General features: G+C 42.9%; 1 long non-coding RNA gene across 1 annotated transcript in view; it reads left to right on the forward strand.

The window, feature by feature from the left end:
• Window positions 1-15,264, forward strand: part of Gm38551 — a 38,190-nt gene extending 22,926 nt beyond the window's left edge. Inside the window, exons 2-3 of the long non-coding RNA XR_876627.2 lie at window positions 12,710-12,928; window positions 14,760-15,264. This is a non-coding gene — a long non-coding RNA (predicted gene, 38551). The remainder of the gene's footprint in view (window positions 1-12,709; window positions 12,929-14,759) is intronic.
• The last annotated feature ends 205 nt before the right edge of the window (window positions 15,265-15,469 follow it).

A 15,469-nucleotide genomic window follows, 5' to 3' on the forward strand; every position in this document is an offset into this window, starting at 1 on the left:
TTGGTCAGCACTGTGTTCTGATTTCCTACAGCAGGAAAACCAGACGGTCTGACCTTTGATTGGACTGATTAGACACCCCAGGTGTGTCTGTGACAGTGTGCACAAGAGAGCTCCATGAGAGCTAGTGGATAGGGTGAAGATCGGCCTCCCCTCAGTGTGGTCAGCACCATCCAGGGGCCAGGCTCCAATGGACCATTAAGGCAGAGGATATGGACTTTCATCAGGATGCCCTCATACTCCTGTTCTAAGACTGAAGCTCAAGTCTCTGGCCTTTGGCCTTGAAATAGGCCCCCAAGATTGCAGGCATTTTGGCTAAGGTTTCAGTTACATCCTTGGCTTCGATCAGTGTAGTCTTTCTGCCCAGAGCCCTTTTACAGGCTATTAAGCACATTGCAAGATAATGTGTGCACTAAACTCACTAAATTTGTACTATAGTTGGACTGATTTTGCTTCTAAAATATCCAAGTTTAAATAGTATATTTAATGGAACTCCAAAAAATATATATGCAATTTTAAAGCCTGGATACAACACATCTCAAATGCCTTCAGTATGTTCCCTTCATGAGGAACCGTTAAGGATGAGTCCCGTGAGACATTGGCGGTAAGATCTTCATGGCTGGCCTCACAAAATCTATTGTCTAAGAGACCCTAACTAGTGGAAGAGGCTCTTTCTACATGTATAAGTAAGGACTGAATAGAAGATCTCAAACTATTATGAAACTGCCAACATCAGACACTCAAACGAATTTCAGTTTACAATTAAGACAGGAAAACCATGACAGAACGCAAGCACTACCTTGTGTACCACGTGCTATTGAATGGTCAGGCCACATAACTTTGCCTCAAAGATAAAATCAAAGCAACACCCAGGAATAAATACAGAGGGTTCATAAAATGTCTATAGAGAAAACCTTGATATCACCAAGGAGGTTACCTCCTGGACTACAATAAAGTTCCAGAAACAGACCCAGAAACTTGGGGGAACATAGTTTTTGTAGATTAGTGGAGAAGGGACAGTGCCACAATTGTTGAGACAAATGGCCAATCTCAGGGAACAGTAAAGCAGACTCCGAACCATCCTAGCACCATGCACAGTAAGTACAAGAACGAGGAGCGAAAGATGCTGTTTGGAGATATCTCAAATTTATATTTGAGGCCTGAGAGGAGGGAATGATTTACCAAACAGGACATAAAAACCACTCAAGTACAATGAAATTAATACCTGCTGTTTACCAAAAGGCATCATAAAGAATGCATAAATGAGAGCTCTGAGCACATGTGGTCATCAGCCCGCCACAGGCATTGATGGGTGCTCCACTACAAGCATACATGGGTGCTCCACCACAAGCATACATGAGTGCTCCACCACAAGCATACATGGGTGCTCTGAGGACACGTGACCATCAGCCCACCACTGGCCATCTGTCCTTCTTAGGACAAGCTTGAACTAACCTACCCTGTTCACCCCATCCTACAACTCTCAGAGGAGCTGGTCTCGGGTTGTTTTTTTTATTAATAACCCAATTTCTGTCTATCAATGAATGGATACCATGGCCTGAATTGTGTCCCCACCCCCCAAACGTATGCATTGAAGTCTTGGCTGAACAGCAGCAGCAGCATTGGAAACAATCCAGTTGAAATGAGGGTGGCTTCCGTCCAGTTTCACAGTTATTCATATAGGAAGAGGTGATCCAGCAGAGATGTGAGTGGGTGTTCACCAAGGAAAGGCTACGTGTGGACACATCAGGCAGTTGCCACCCACAAGCCAAGAGTAGGCTCTGGCCTGCTGACCACAAATCTTGGACACCTGGCTTAGGGTGCTATAAGAGAGATGATATCCATATTTTGAGCCCCAAAATGTGGCATGATCCACAGTTTCAAAGGATCTGAATTTTGAACTCTGGGAACCAGGCATGCATGTGGATCAGAAACATACATGCAGATGAAATACTCATATATATATATATATATATATATATATATAATTAAAAAATCATCAAATTGTACATTTAAGACACATGCCCTACAAATGAGACCTCAGAAAAGCCACTAATAGCCAAATCTGGGGTGGTGATATACATCTGTAACCCTGACACTGGGGAAGTTGAGGCAGGAATATGGTGGGAGACCAGCCTGAGTTAGGGTGTTCCAAGCAAGTGTGAGCTCTAGGAGGAGACGTCCCTCAAAGACAAAGCAAGCTGTTAAACAAAGAGATGCTAGTACAGATAGGAAGAACCCTTCCCTGAGCCCTGAGCAAAGTGTCCCAAAATCCACGCTAGGTTCTTCATGGCCACCCTTGCTGACGGCAGATGCAAGGAAGAGGATTAAAGAAACACCAGGAACAAGGTGGAAGCTGGAAACAGGCAGAAGGAAGGGCTAGCAGGATATAGGTAGAAGTCAAATGCACCAGAGGCCAGGAGGTAGTGGTCTGCCCCAAGTCTTGCAGTGTGCCCAATAAAGAGCTCCTAGTTTGGAGGGATATTCCTGGGCACAATAGAAATGAAACAGGCCAGACCAGTGTCAGCCTTAGGACTCAAAGGCAGGAGCAGGTTGTAGGAGAAAGAGTGTGCAGAGAGCCTGCAGCAGAGCGGAGAAGTGCCAGCTAGCACCAGAGCCCAGAGGTTTGTGGAGGGTCTCCCTCCGACCTCCCAGGATTAGAACATCAAAGGAAACTGTTAGCAGCACTGAAACCGGATCTCTGTCATCCACCCAGGCTATAAAAAGCCTCTGATAAATGGAGATAAGGATTCACATGTTAGTGTGGCTTTAAAAGGGGGCCAAGGTCCTATGTGTTTATTTCTTGCGACTTTAAGATGCTTTGACATGGGTGTATTAAAAGTGATGTGTGTTAATTTTATTTAAAGTTTTACGAAGTTTGGTGATCCTATCACATCACCCCGTCCCCATTAAATATGTCATACTTTATAGTTTAAAATTTTTCTTTTTAAATGCCGTGTTTATTCAGCTGCATAAATCACTATGGTTGTAAGTGGTCTTAAGAGCTCATTTTCAGCTACAACCTTTAAAAAGAGCCTCGTTGCTCTGAGCTTCTCAAGTGTGCTGGCACCGTGTGGAGCTGGGGCTCAGCCTTTATACCACTCTTAAAAATCATTGCCAGACACTTGTAGAGCCCAGCACACTGGGGACTCGACTAGACAGTTCCCGCCCCTCCCTGACCTGGGGGCCAATGGCTCTTTGCTAGACTTATTCTGGTGACAGTGTAGCCTCTGGCACACCTGTAACGACTCGCTGTCCTCACTGTTTCCAGAGAAGAGCCGCCAGAAACTTGTCATCGTAGCTTTCTACTGACATTGCTAAACACTTAGAATGTTAATAAAACAAAGAACGCTAGAGATGGGGGCGCGCTGGGGTGTTGAGGCCCCGTAGCAGCTCTGGGGGCACTCTGAAAGATCCTACAGGGAGGGGAAGAAAAGAGGCTGCCAGAGGCTGTTTGCTTTCATGGGCCCAAACATTCCCCTGGTTTAACTGAGATAAGCATCTTTAAATCTCTTAAAGTGTTTCTGCTGGTGCAAAGCTAAATGTCATCACGCCTTTCCTCACGCACTGCTGCGGCCTGGTTCTCATCAGCGAAAGAAGAAACCGATGGAAGGAGCCTGTGCTCGCCCCAGCTTCAAGCAGGAAGTCTTTACAGGAGGAACGCGTGGCCCAGGCATCAGTCCATGGTCGTCTGGTGTCACCCCTGCCTTTTCTCTGTGTCTATCAGTCTTTCATCACTGGTCCTCCAGGCAGGTCTCAGTCACTTTCCCATGTATCTCCATGCGTGCTCTTCAACAGACAACCTCACGGGCACTTTCTCTGTGCCCAGGAGAAGCCTGTAGCAGGATAAGTCCCTGACTTCCTTCAGATTCCAGCTAGAGTTTTGCCTTTTCCATAGTCAGCCATGTGCACTTTCCTCCCCCACATGCCCAGCCAGCCACTGCAGGTACCATGGTGTGAACCTTGTGAGTGATCACCACCAGCAGGGTAGCCTCAGAGATGCAGCGCGCGGCAGCCTCGCGGACAGAACTGCTGGGGGCTTGGCTAGCTCTCCTGTTTGTGTGGCCTGCACTGGTGTGGCCCAGCCACTGAGCTGGTGCCGGCTGCACGTGGCCAAAATGAGGCCACAGACTGAAATACTCAGAGCAGTGTGGTCACAGCGAGGACGGCAGAAAGACAGGCTGGTGTAACCGTCCGTGTTGTCAGGATGTGCCCAGCCTCAAAGCCATGCACAAGGCGAAATGAGTCCCATATGCTTAAAATGTGATGCACTTCCTCAGGTCACAAACAGGAGTGACCCCTCCCTCTGCTCTTTCTATAATCTGATGTAATATTCCAGTCTCCATAGGGGGAGCATGAGGGGACAAGGGCACAAGCTACTGGACCCTGCCATTGCTGGCCAGCTAAGTGGTGCTGGAAACCAAACCCAGTAACAGCAACATGTGCACTTGACTATTGAGCCATCTATCCAGGCCAAGTTATTTTTTAAGTTAAAATATAATTATATAGTTTTCCTCCTTTAACCCATCCCCATGCATCCCCCACCATCCTCTCTTGATTTCATGCCTCTCTCTTCTCTCACGACATTTACATATATATGTACATATGTATATATATAAACATATATATGTACATATATATACACACACACACAAGCTATGTGTATACATACACACACACACCCTGCTCAGCTCATATAATGTCACTTGCATGTATATGACACATGATTTGGGGGCTGACCACATGGCATTGGATAACCAATCAGGGAAGATTATTCTTCCCATTCACTGCATCCTTTACTTGCCTTTCATTCTTTGGTTCGGGTTGGGACCCCGAGAGATTTCCCTGTTTCATATTAATGTGCGTCTTGGTGTTGCTGCAGTTCAGGTCTTGTTTAAGCAATCATGTTGATGCAATTTCATGGATGGATGTAGCTTCTCTGTCAGTTCTAAGAGGTGAAATCTCACAGTAAAATTTCTCTCTTTTGTACAATCTTTCTGCCCTTATTCCGTGATGTTCCCTGAACCTTGAGTGCAGGAGCTGTGTGTGCTATGTGTCACCCGGGGCTGGGTACCACATGATCATTTGATTGATTGTGGTTTTTCTGTAATGGTCTCCATCTGTTGTAAAGAGAAGTTTCTTTTAAGAGGGGTGAGAGCTACATTTATCTGTGGGTCTGAAGATAAATATTTAGAATGTAGTTAGGAATTGTGCTGCTTTTGTGAAGCAGTGGTAGAAACAACTCAGTAATTTGTAAATGTAGAGTTGTACAACCCAAAACACAGTTTATTTCCCTTCCTTCAAACAGTTTCTCCTGATCAGGGCAAACCTGCTTATCCCTGAGGCAAATTCTACAGCCTTCCCAAATCCTTCCTGTCACAAAAAGCCATGTTAGGATCCTTGTTTTTACTCTTCCCTTAACACAGAGTGTTTTGGACTCACCCTGTTGGAGTGAGCTACCCAACAGAACTTCATGGTGTGGATAACCCACAGTCGTGTGTCTGTTCTCATTATGAACACATCAGTAATTATTATTGTTGTTATTATTATTATTGCTTCATGAACACTAGTGTCCATGTTTCCTTGTGGATACATTCATGTGTTCTATATTATGTTGTAAAATATGAGTAATGGAAATGCACAGAAAATGTGTATGGTTCTAGAATATTTATACACTAGCATGCATGTCACCACATAGCTTGAGAAATGTATCATTTACAATTTGAAAAGCAGCCACGTATCTATTGCTCCCCATCGGAACAACACCCACTTACTTTTTGTAGCTTACTGTGTACATAGTGTGTGGATTGTCTTGGGGCGACCAACCGTCTAGTCCCCCCAGACAGCACAGATTACAGGTGACAGAAACAACTCATTCTGGTCTGGCTTGGTTAATCAGGGTGTTTAATTGAAGTTACTTACTCGGTGTGAGAAATATGGGTAGCTTAGAAGTGGTCAGACTGCTGAAGAACTGTCTCCCCCAAGCAACCGTGAGCCATTTGTTTATCTGTTCCTGGGAAGGGGCACGGTATCATGATCTCTCCACATCTTGGAACTTTATGGGCCCAGACTTATGGCTCTCCTTCAGGTAACCATAGTTACTAAGAGATCAAGAGAGAAACATCCACATTCTAGGACAGCACACATCCCTCAAAAGATAAAGAGTCAGTTTTACTGGTATCACAAGATGGAACCATACTGCATTACTCTGTGGCTTTCTCGGATCTCAGCGTAATGAGGTTCATGCAAACCCATGAATGCCGCCCGCCCATCTGTCTTCCATTTTCATTGCAAAAAGAAAAAAAAAAAATAAAAAAGATTTTAAAGCAACTCTACCCTGTTGCTGAACGTGGGTAGATTTCAGATTGGAACTTGCCATCATCAACTGTTATATGTCTCACAATATGCATGTGTAGGAGTTTGAGTGCGATCCTAGGACATTTTTCAGGTCTTAGGATAGCATTCGTGCTCTGTTCTACTCTATATTGTCAAATATATCTGAGCTATGTGTGACTCACAGGCCCTCAGAAACATGCGGGATCCCCATGGTTCCAACTGGTTTACTTTTTCCTCTGTGGGAAACACATATAACCGCTCCGATCCTTCATGTTTGTTTGAATCAGGCTGAGCACTTTCCATTTGTTTCTGGACATTTTGATTTCTGTTTAGCAAAGGCTCAGCCAGGACTCTACCATGGTTTTGGAATCCACTTCTGCTTTGGTCCCTACCTTGCCCTTTCTAAAACCATTCAAGATTTTGTTATTCTCAGAAAGCCAATTGTGTGGATAAGAGACAGTGCCACGGTTGGTGTCTACTTCAAACGTATGTTTCGTCTTTTCTTTTAAGTCAACTTTAAAATAAGTTTTCAAAATAGGAAGCAAGATTCCCCCACCCTTGTTTATTTTAATTTTTTTTTAAGATTCTATGGACTATTTTGAGTCTGTGTGTTTTCATGGAAATTTTCAGATTCGTTTGTCACTCAGTGTGAAAAGCTTGCTGGCATGTGTACAGACACCAAATTGTATCTACAAACCAATTTCTTACAAATTTCCATCTTAAAAACACTGACCTTTGCAAGCAAGAGCACAGAGCACAGCTCTTAATGAGACGTGCCTGGGTTTCTTTCAATGCTTTACAGATTTACTGGAGAACCTTCCTGTGGTGGCGTGGGGGTGGGAGTGGTTGGTTCTCATGGTCTCTCAGGCAGGGTTTGTTTTTATACCAGGCTGGGGTATCTTCCCTGTGTGGCTGATTCCAGCCTTCTGTTGCTAAACACAACGCTAACCGTGGACTTTGCCTTGGACTAGTAAATCTTTGTGAGCTGATACACAATACCTATGACTTTTGATGTCACATGACACCGTGACACAGGACCTCATTGAGGACTCAACCTGCCATTGCTTGTGGAGGGTTCACAGTGGCCATTGTGGCGGGTTGTACTGAGTGCTTGCTCTGTACTTGACGCTGTGCCTGTTCTGGGTGTCAGTATGTATTAGTTACTTTCTTATCAGGTATCGCTGTGATGATGTCCCCGAGGAAAATGACTTAGTGAAGGATGGGTTACTCTGGCTCAGTTTGAGGCTAGAGTCTGACGTGCTAGGGAATGCATGACAGCAGAAACCTGAAGCAGGAAGTAGAGAGGAAATCTGGTGCTCAGCTTCTTTGCTCCTTTTTATTCAGTCCAGGACACCAGCTGTGTGCCTCCAGAGCAGGAATGGATGTTCTAGTGTCCGTTATTCCAAACTAGAAACTTCTCATCTCCGTTCATTCAGTCTAGCATCACCTTACAGATGTGCTCAGAGCTTGGTCTCCTAGGAGACTTTCGAGTCTGTCAATCTGACAATCAATATTAGCCATCATGTAACATATTTTTGTCTTCTGTTAATTAATATGCCATGTCACATGATTGATATTTAAGTTGTTGTATATGTTGTTGAAATATTTAATCTCAATACAGGACTTCTACCCCACCTTTGACCATTTAGTTCCTAGATAAAAGACACACACAACTTTTATATTTATAATAGGCCTTAATCAGCTCAAAAGCTGGGCAGATGTCTACCCTCTATGCTACTATGCCAATTTTCCAGCCAATAATCCCATTATATACTCTGTCATGTTTCATCTGGACTGCCCTTAATTCCAATTAGCCAACTCACTTGGCCATTATTTTAAAATTCTTACCCTATGGCTGCTTTTTCCTTTCTCTACCTTTTTCTCCCCATCCTGGCTCTCCTCCAACCCCAAGCCCAGGAACCCTAATCCCTACCTGTGTTTCTTCTGCCCAGCTATTGGCTGTTGGCATTTTTATTCACCAATCAGGGTTAATTTGAGGGGCAAGGTCACATAGCACCACCTGGGTGTATCATAGTCTCTGGGAGCAACCAGTATATAGCATAGCAAAAGGCCAAACCTTGACAATAAGTATTTTACTAACCATGTATAACAGCAGTCAGTCCAGACAGGCCATGCGTATACTCTTCACATGCTGGTGACTTCAGCCTCCTAGTGCAAACACTTGAGCAGTATAGACAACAAGGGATGTCAGTCTACAGTGCTCTTTTTACAACAATGTTATTTCAGTCTGTTTTGGTATCAGGAAAATATTGGCTTCACAGAGTTAGTTGGGAACCCTCCCTTCCCCTTCGATCTTCTGGTGGTTTTGTGAGGAGGTGGGATGGCTTCTTCTGTCTTTGGAGGTGTTCACACATGAAGACAACTCTACCTGAATTTAGCTTCTGTGGTAGGTGGATTTTTATTGCTCCACTTTCTTTGATGCAGAAATGGTTAAATGTTCTATTTCCTATGCCATTTTTGATTAATTTGTGATCCCAAGAATTTGTCTGCTTTATCTGGGTATCTAATGCATGAATACAAGGAGATCCCTCTAGTTTTATTTTTTTATTTAGCTAAGTATTTGCTGACTTTGGTTAAGCTTTTATAATCTGGACTCTAGCCCGTGGTGGGCAGCATCATGGCATGAGCAAACACAAAAGACCAGATGGGAAGACAGGGCGGGGGTATTCTAGCTATTTTTAATAGAAGCCTACACTTGTAGGGTCACTGGAGAACATCAAAGCCTACTAAAGACCTCATACCCACTGGCACAACCAATCCTTGTGACAACTCCCCTTAGGAAGCTTCATCCCCTCTCAGTAGTAGCGCACTGGGGGCCCTGTTTCCAGCACATGAAATGGAGCGTAAACACAGATCGTATTCACAGAGCATATAGCATGCGTTAATTGGGGTGTGTGATTTTTGTGTGCTACTAAATATATGTTGTGTCATGTGATGTGAATAATGTGAATATTTATACCATCTATCAGTATACACACATATCACTGATATTTCATGTATTATATAGCAAACTGAGACTTTTGATCTTTATTTTTCTTGTTCACAATATAATTCTTGAGAGATTGGTAATTACTCTATAGTATGTTTGAAAAGTGACCTGATGAAGCAAACATCCTTGAAATATTAAGAACTATTTGAAGTACTACTTAAAAATAATTCAAATATTCATAAAGATACACAAGATTGAAGAGCAGCATAGACTAGCTTGTTTCCTATTTCCAGAACATTAGGTCCAAATATAAGAAACACATTTTTTTTTCAGCTAAACAGTAAAATTCACAAGCCTACTTCTTGCCATTAAACAGGTCCTTGTAACTGAAAAATCTGAAAGAATTAAAACTGTAAACTGTTATAGAATTATACTAGAATTTATATAATAGTTTATAATATAAACTATTAAAGGATTATGCTAGAATTTACTAAACTAGTCTAAAAATTTTCAAACATTTAATCATTCAATAATGAAATTCAAAATACAAAGGTATCAAGAAAATCTATATTTAGATATCTTTGAGACTGAATTATGTAATGCAACACTACGTCAGAGTGTGTGAGCACAGCTAAAGCAACATGTGAACTAAAATGTGTAGCTACAATTAATTTTATTAGAGGAAAAAAGGTAGAGAATAATTGACTTGAACTTCATCCTAAGAAGCCAAAAGAAGAACTAAGTAAGCTTGTATAAAACTGCAATTTATAAAGAATAATTCGGTAAGACAAAATTTATAAATAATAGAATTGTCAAAATTTGAAAATTAATAAAATTAATAAACTCCTAGTAATACTGACCAGGGGAGTCACACAAGTTAATAATCAAACATAGTGGACAAGGAGACAACAGCACAGGACCTACAGACAACATAACACTCTCTACACACACAGATTTACAGATGCAAACATATCAACTCAGGCATCGAATCTGGCAATGCTTCTACTCCATGACTAAATTGGTTTAAAGTTTGAAAAGCAATCAGTTAAAATAGTCAGAGTAACAAAAGAAAACAATTGTAAAAACTTAAATGGAAATATGGACCATAAATAACCATTTATCATACCTAAGAATATTGATTAAAATTGAACACGGTCTCATGTTTACTACAACTCTTAGCTAAAGTTGTTTCTTGTTAAGCGTTGGTTTACACTAGTTCATATTTACACACAAGTAAAAAAAGATGGGTGGAAACCATGGGCCTGGCAAGTGAATAAAACCAAGATCTGCTCAAGGACATCAGAGTGGATGTGGTTAGTTGAATATGCTTGGCCCTTGGGAAGTGGCATTATTAAGAGTTATGGCCTTATTGGGGGAGTTGTACCCTTGGTAGAGGAAGTGTGTCACTGTAGAGGTTGGGCTTTGAGGTCTTGTCTGTGTCCTCAAGTCTGGCCCATATGATCCAAAGTCTTCTCCTAGCGGCCTTCAGTTGAAGATGTAGAACTCTCAGCTCCTCCTGCATAATGCCTACCTGGATGCTGCCATGCTCCTGCCTTGACAATGAACAGAAGAACCTCTGAACCTGTAAGGCAGCCCAATTAAATGTTGTCCTACATAAGAGTTGCCTTGGTCATGGTGCCTCTTCACAGCAATGGAAATCCTGACTAAGACAGTGGGGTTCTGAAAGAGGTGCTGCATTTGTGGGCTGAGAGAGAGGATAAAGAGAACTTAGGGTTTCCCTAAACATTTGTCCCTATAAGGGTTGCTCTGCTTCCAAGACAGCTCCTTGATCTCCCAGGCAGTCATAAATGGGTTGTGTTCAAATTAAGATCCCACTCATGTGACATCCTTCTATCTGTCTGTCCATCTCTCCATCCATCCAGCTTATATTGTTTTGCTCTTAGTCCAAACAAAGTATCTGGGTTTTTTGTTTTTGTTTTTTTGTTTTTGTTTTGTTGTTGTTGTTGTTGTTGTTGTTGTTGTTGTTGTTGTTGTTGTTCAAGACAGGGTTTCTCTGTAGACCAGGCTGGCCACAAACTCAGAAATCTGCCTGCCTCTGTCTCCCAAGTGCTGGGATTAAAGGTGTGTGACACCACTGCCCGGCTTCTGGTTTTGTTCTTATACCAAGTGAAAAATTTAGTTATCCTTTCTGTGTCTCTCTTTGTCAGTAAGCACAGTATAAACATAAAGGCTCCAAGCTTCCAGTGTAGGGAACCCTGTTCTGTGAACATCTGAGCCATGGGCTCCATGGGGAACCCTTCTAGAGCCTCCTGGAAAAGCTGAGTCTTTTCCATCATAAAATAGGAATCAGATGGAAAATCTGCTACTAATAGTCTCAGTGCAGGTTGGAGCTCTCTGTATACCCTATCTGACTTTTATTTCCCCCATAAGAACAGATGTTACCTTTTATTAATTAACACATCTTGGGAAAAACATTATCTACTGCTCTTTTGGGAGGTGCCAATTCACATCCATACCTTATTATTTTTAATGACATCTTTTTCTAAGCAGCCTATATTTTTTAATGTTTTGTTCATTTATATATTAAATGATGAACAAAATATCTCATTCCTTCCACCCGTCCTCTCAGACATTCCCCTTCATGTTAATGCCTCCCTTCCCCACTAGACAACTCCACATCAACTTCCACTTAGTACACACATACATGATTTTATGTGACTTATGACATCTAGGAATGGCAAATGAGAGAAAACATATGATATCTGTCTTTATGAGACTGGTTTAATTTGTTTAACATGATGACACCAACTACATGTAATATCTTGTGAGTGATGTAACGTCATCTGTCCTGATGGCTGAAAATATGCCATGTTGTCTTTATCCAAGCCCGAGCTGTTGGACACCTACGTTGGCTCCGTAATGTTGTCGTGATAGGCAGTGCTGCAGTGGGTACTGGTGTCAGGTGTCCTTATGTTAGTCCACTTACAAACACAACTGATTTTGCGTCCTTGTCTTCTATATTTTACAAGGTTGATTTGAGGTTCTTTGTTTAAATACCAAGGAGTGGTAGAGCCAGATGACATGGTAGATCAATGTTTTGGTTTTATAATTTCCTAAGATTGTACTGAGTTACATATAGTTCTACCAGCATCTGCTGTGGTTTTTAAAAGGCCCTAGTAGGGTGTTATTTGAAAGTGTCCCTGGGTTGGAGGATATACTTTTAAGCAATAATAGCTATTTACAACTATCTTTCTTCTTCTGAGCAAATCAGAACTTTCTTGCTAAGTGTAAGAAGTTCAGATTCCGCACCATGTAATGTAGCTACCACAGCCCCTGACTGAGGGCCAGCTGTTAAGTGTGTATCAGCACGGCCTCCTTGTTTTTTGAATCACAATAGTTATGTATTATGAAAGTGACAAACTCATTTGATGGAAATGGAAAAATCATCTCTGGTTTTCATCTTAGAACCTACAGCACAACTTCATTTGAAAAACAGAGTCTACTTCAGAAAGCATTTTCAGACAAATGTTAGAGACAAAGAGGCCTCAAGTTGGCAAGCCAGCGTCATCTCTGGTGACATGTTCAAACAGCTACTTACATAAACCACACTAATCAGGCTCCTCTTCAAGATCAAAAGGTTCAGCACTGTGATCTGACATTGAACCTGGCAGTGACCAGATAGAGGTGAGTAGAGTGGATCCTAAACAGGCTCCGACTCCTCCTATGACTTCAGGCCTCTAGGAGCCACTCTCTTCAGCTGTGTGACAGTCTCTCTTCACAACTTCACAACCAGCACACACTTCCAGCATCACTTTCACTTGGATGCAAGTGAGATGCAGATGATGCTCGCTGTTCTGCCTGATGCTCCTGCCCCATGAGAGCTGGCTCTGTTCTCCGCTCAGATGCATACTCATGATCTCCAGCACCACCTTCACGCTCAGGCATCGTGTGCACTGTTACGCCTGGTGATCTGTTTCTACCATCCTGTCACTTGCTGGATGGGGATGCAGTTAAAGGCTTTAGGTGAAGTCTTTGAGCCCAGGTTAGGAGTGAGCACTGTGTTTGACACACTATCAAAGACTGTCCTGTGTACCTCAGAGTATGTGTGTATTTAAAAAGAAAATCAAAGGAATGAAAACTGTTTAGCCAGACATGAAAGAGGGTGCCGTGTTCATGTGCACAGCTAGGGTGACAGGCTTGTTAAACACCTACCCTGCAGCTATGGTTCACCCTTTGGGTGATTCTCTGCCTCCCAAGATGTTTGGAAAACCCTGTCCAGACAGATCCTATCATGACACGTTGCCCAGATGTTCAGCTGCCTTCAAGCAAACCAGTGTTTTCTAAGTTTATAGAAGCCAAAGGCTCCACTCCCTTCCCAGGAGGCCTTTCATGTTCTTTTTTCACCTCCTGACATAAGTATCTTGACACAGGGTTCCCAGAACATTCCCAGCCTCCAGAGGCAGGGTGACAGTGATAGAGTGTGGTGTGACAAGACCACCATGTCTCACACTAGGCTGTGGAACCTGTGCCACTTCAGGGTCACCATGTCCACAGCCACACCCAACGCTGAGCATGACAGCCTTAGAGGAGTCACAGAGACAGACACTGAATGGTTTCTAAGCCATGAAAAATACAGTTCCAAGGACCGTGAGACAGTCACCCTGGCATGTTCTTTGAATCTAAGAGAGGTCTTAGTACTCATTTCTACATTGGGCTTTTCCATTCAGGACTTCTCTGTTCCCCGAAATAATGACTCGGAGACTTCTTATTTATTAATAAATTCCTAGGCCATAGTTTCAACTTGTTCTCCAACTAGCTCATAACTCAGTTATCCCTTTCATTTAACCTAGGTTTAGCTACTTAGTTTCCTCTCCCTGTCTTAAGTCTGCCTCCTCAAACTTCCAGGGCAAATCTTCTGTATATCTGACTATTGCCCAGAATCCTCTCTATCTATGCAGGATATCCCACCTCCTATTTCCTGCCTCAGCTCATTGGCATTACACTTTTTTAAAATTGGCATTTGTGATGCTTATAAGAGATTCTCTCTATACTCATTCACTGTAGATATGTGGTGGAACTGTCTACACACACACATTCGTGCACACACGTGTACACCCAGCTGTCATACACAGTTGGCTATGACCTTTGGCTACTATCTGTTTCCTGAGTGAGGATACAAAGCATCCTCTGAGAAAGCAGAAGAGTCTAGCACCTAAGGAGGACCCACTAGGAAAGAGAATCTGGGGAGACTGTGTGGGCATGTCAAATGAGACTGGGTCACAGCTCCAGAGAAGTCAAAGGAAACAAGGTTGTGAGAACCCAATTCATGTGACCTTATGAGATGTACAAGGCAGGCTTGTTTCCATAGACCATACAGGACAAGTTCAGGGTGGGTATCAAACAATGGTGTCTAGGTGATTGGGATGGAGATTGGATGCTAATAGAGTTCTGGTGAGGGCTTCACTGCACTGCCTTCCTGCTGGTAATGTGAGGGAAATTTCTGTTTCTCTTACAGCACAGACCCCACCATGGGGACCCTTTCTATCGACCTGGCCACCTCCAAACATCTCATCTCTCAGTACCATGTTCTTGCAAATATTAAGGACAAAGACATTCAGCAACATATGGATCTGGAAGGTCCTGCTCCTGTGTGATCCTGTCAGACTGTGATTGCTCCAGTGTCTCCCATTGCTGGCCAGTTGTCAAGACAATGAGCATGCCTCAGAGGTGATCCCCAACATAGCCATGGCACCCTCAGTACCTGATACCTGACTGCCTTGTTCTGTGGCTGTCAGAAGAACGCTGTAGTTACAGAGTGTCTCTTACATACTGTCATGAATGCCTCAGAGCTGGGCTTGCTCATCCAGGCTCCAGAGAGTCCCTGTTGTTTTCTGTGAAACATCTTCTGACAACCCAGACGTCCCAAGAAATTCAAGTTTATATATTACCTCATTTGAGAAATGTGCTCCAATGCACAAGTTGTTAAATTATGGTAAGCCTTGTCCCCTGGGACTGATGGTATGCAGCTCTCCCGATTCCTCAAACATGACATCTTGTAAGGAGTAGAGACAAGAGAGAAGACATTTCCATTTGTGATGTGTAATTTGTGTAATGCAAATTATAGGGTACTAGGGTCTGGCCATTCATTCCTGATCTTGCCGTTTAGGGTGTTGGTGTAGATGTAAAATCCAGATTGTTCTGGAAGTAATGGTAAGTGTCTCAGTC

The sequence above is a fragment of the Mus musculus genome, chromosome 17, assembly GCF_000001635.26.
Source record: "Mus musculus strain C57BL/6J chromosome 17, GRCm38.p6 C57BL/6J".
Taxonomy (NCBI): domain Eukaryota; kingdom Metazoa; phylum Chordata; class Mammalia; order Rodentia; family Muridae; genus Mus; species Mus musculus.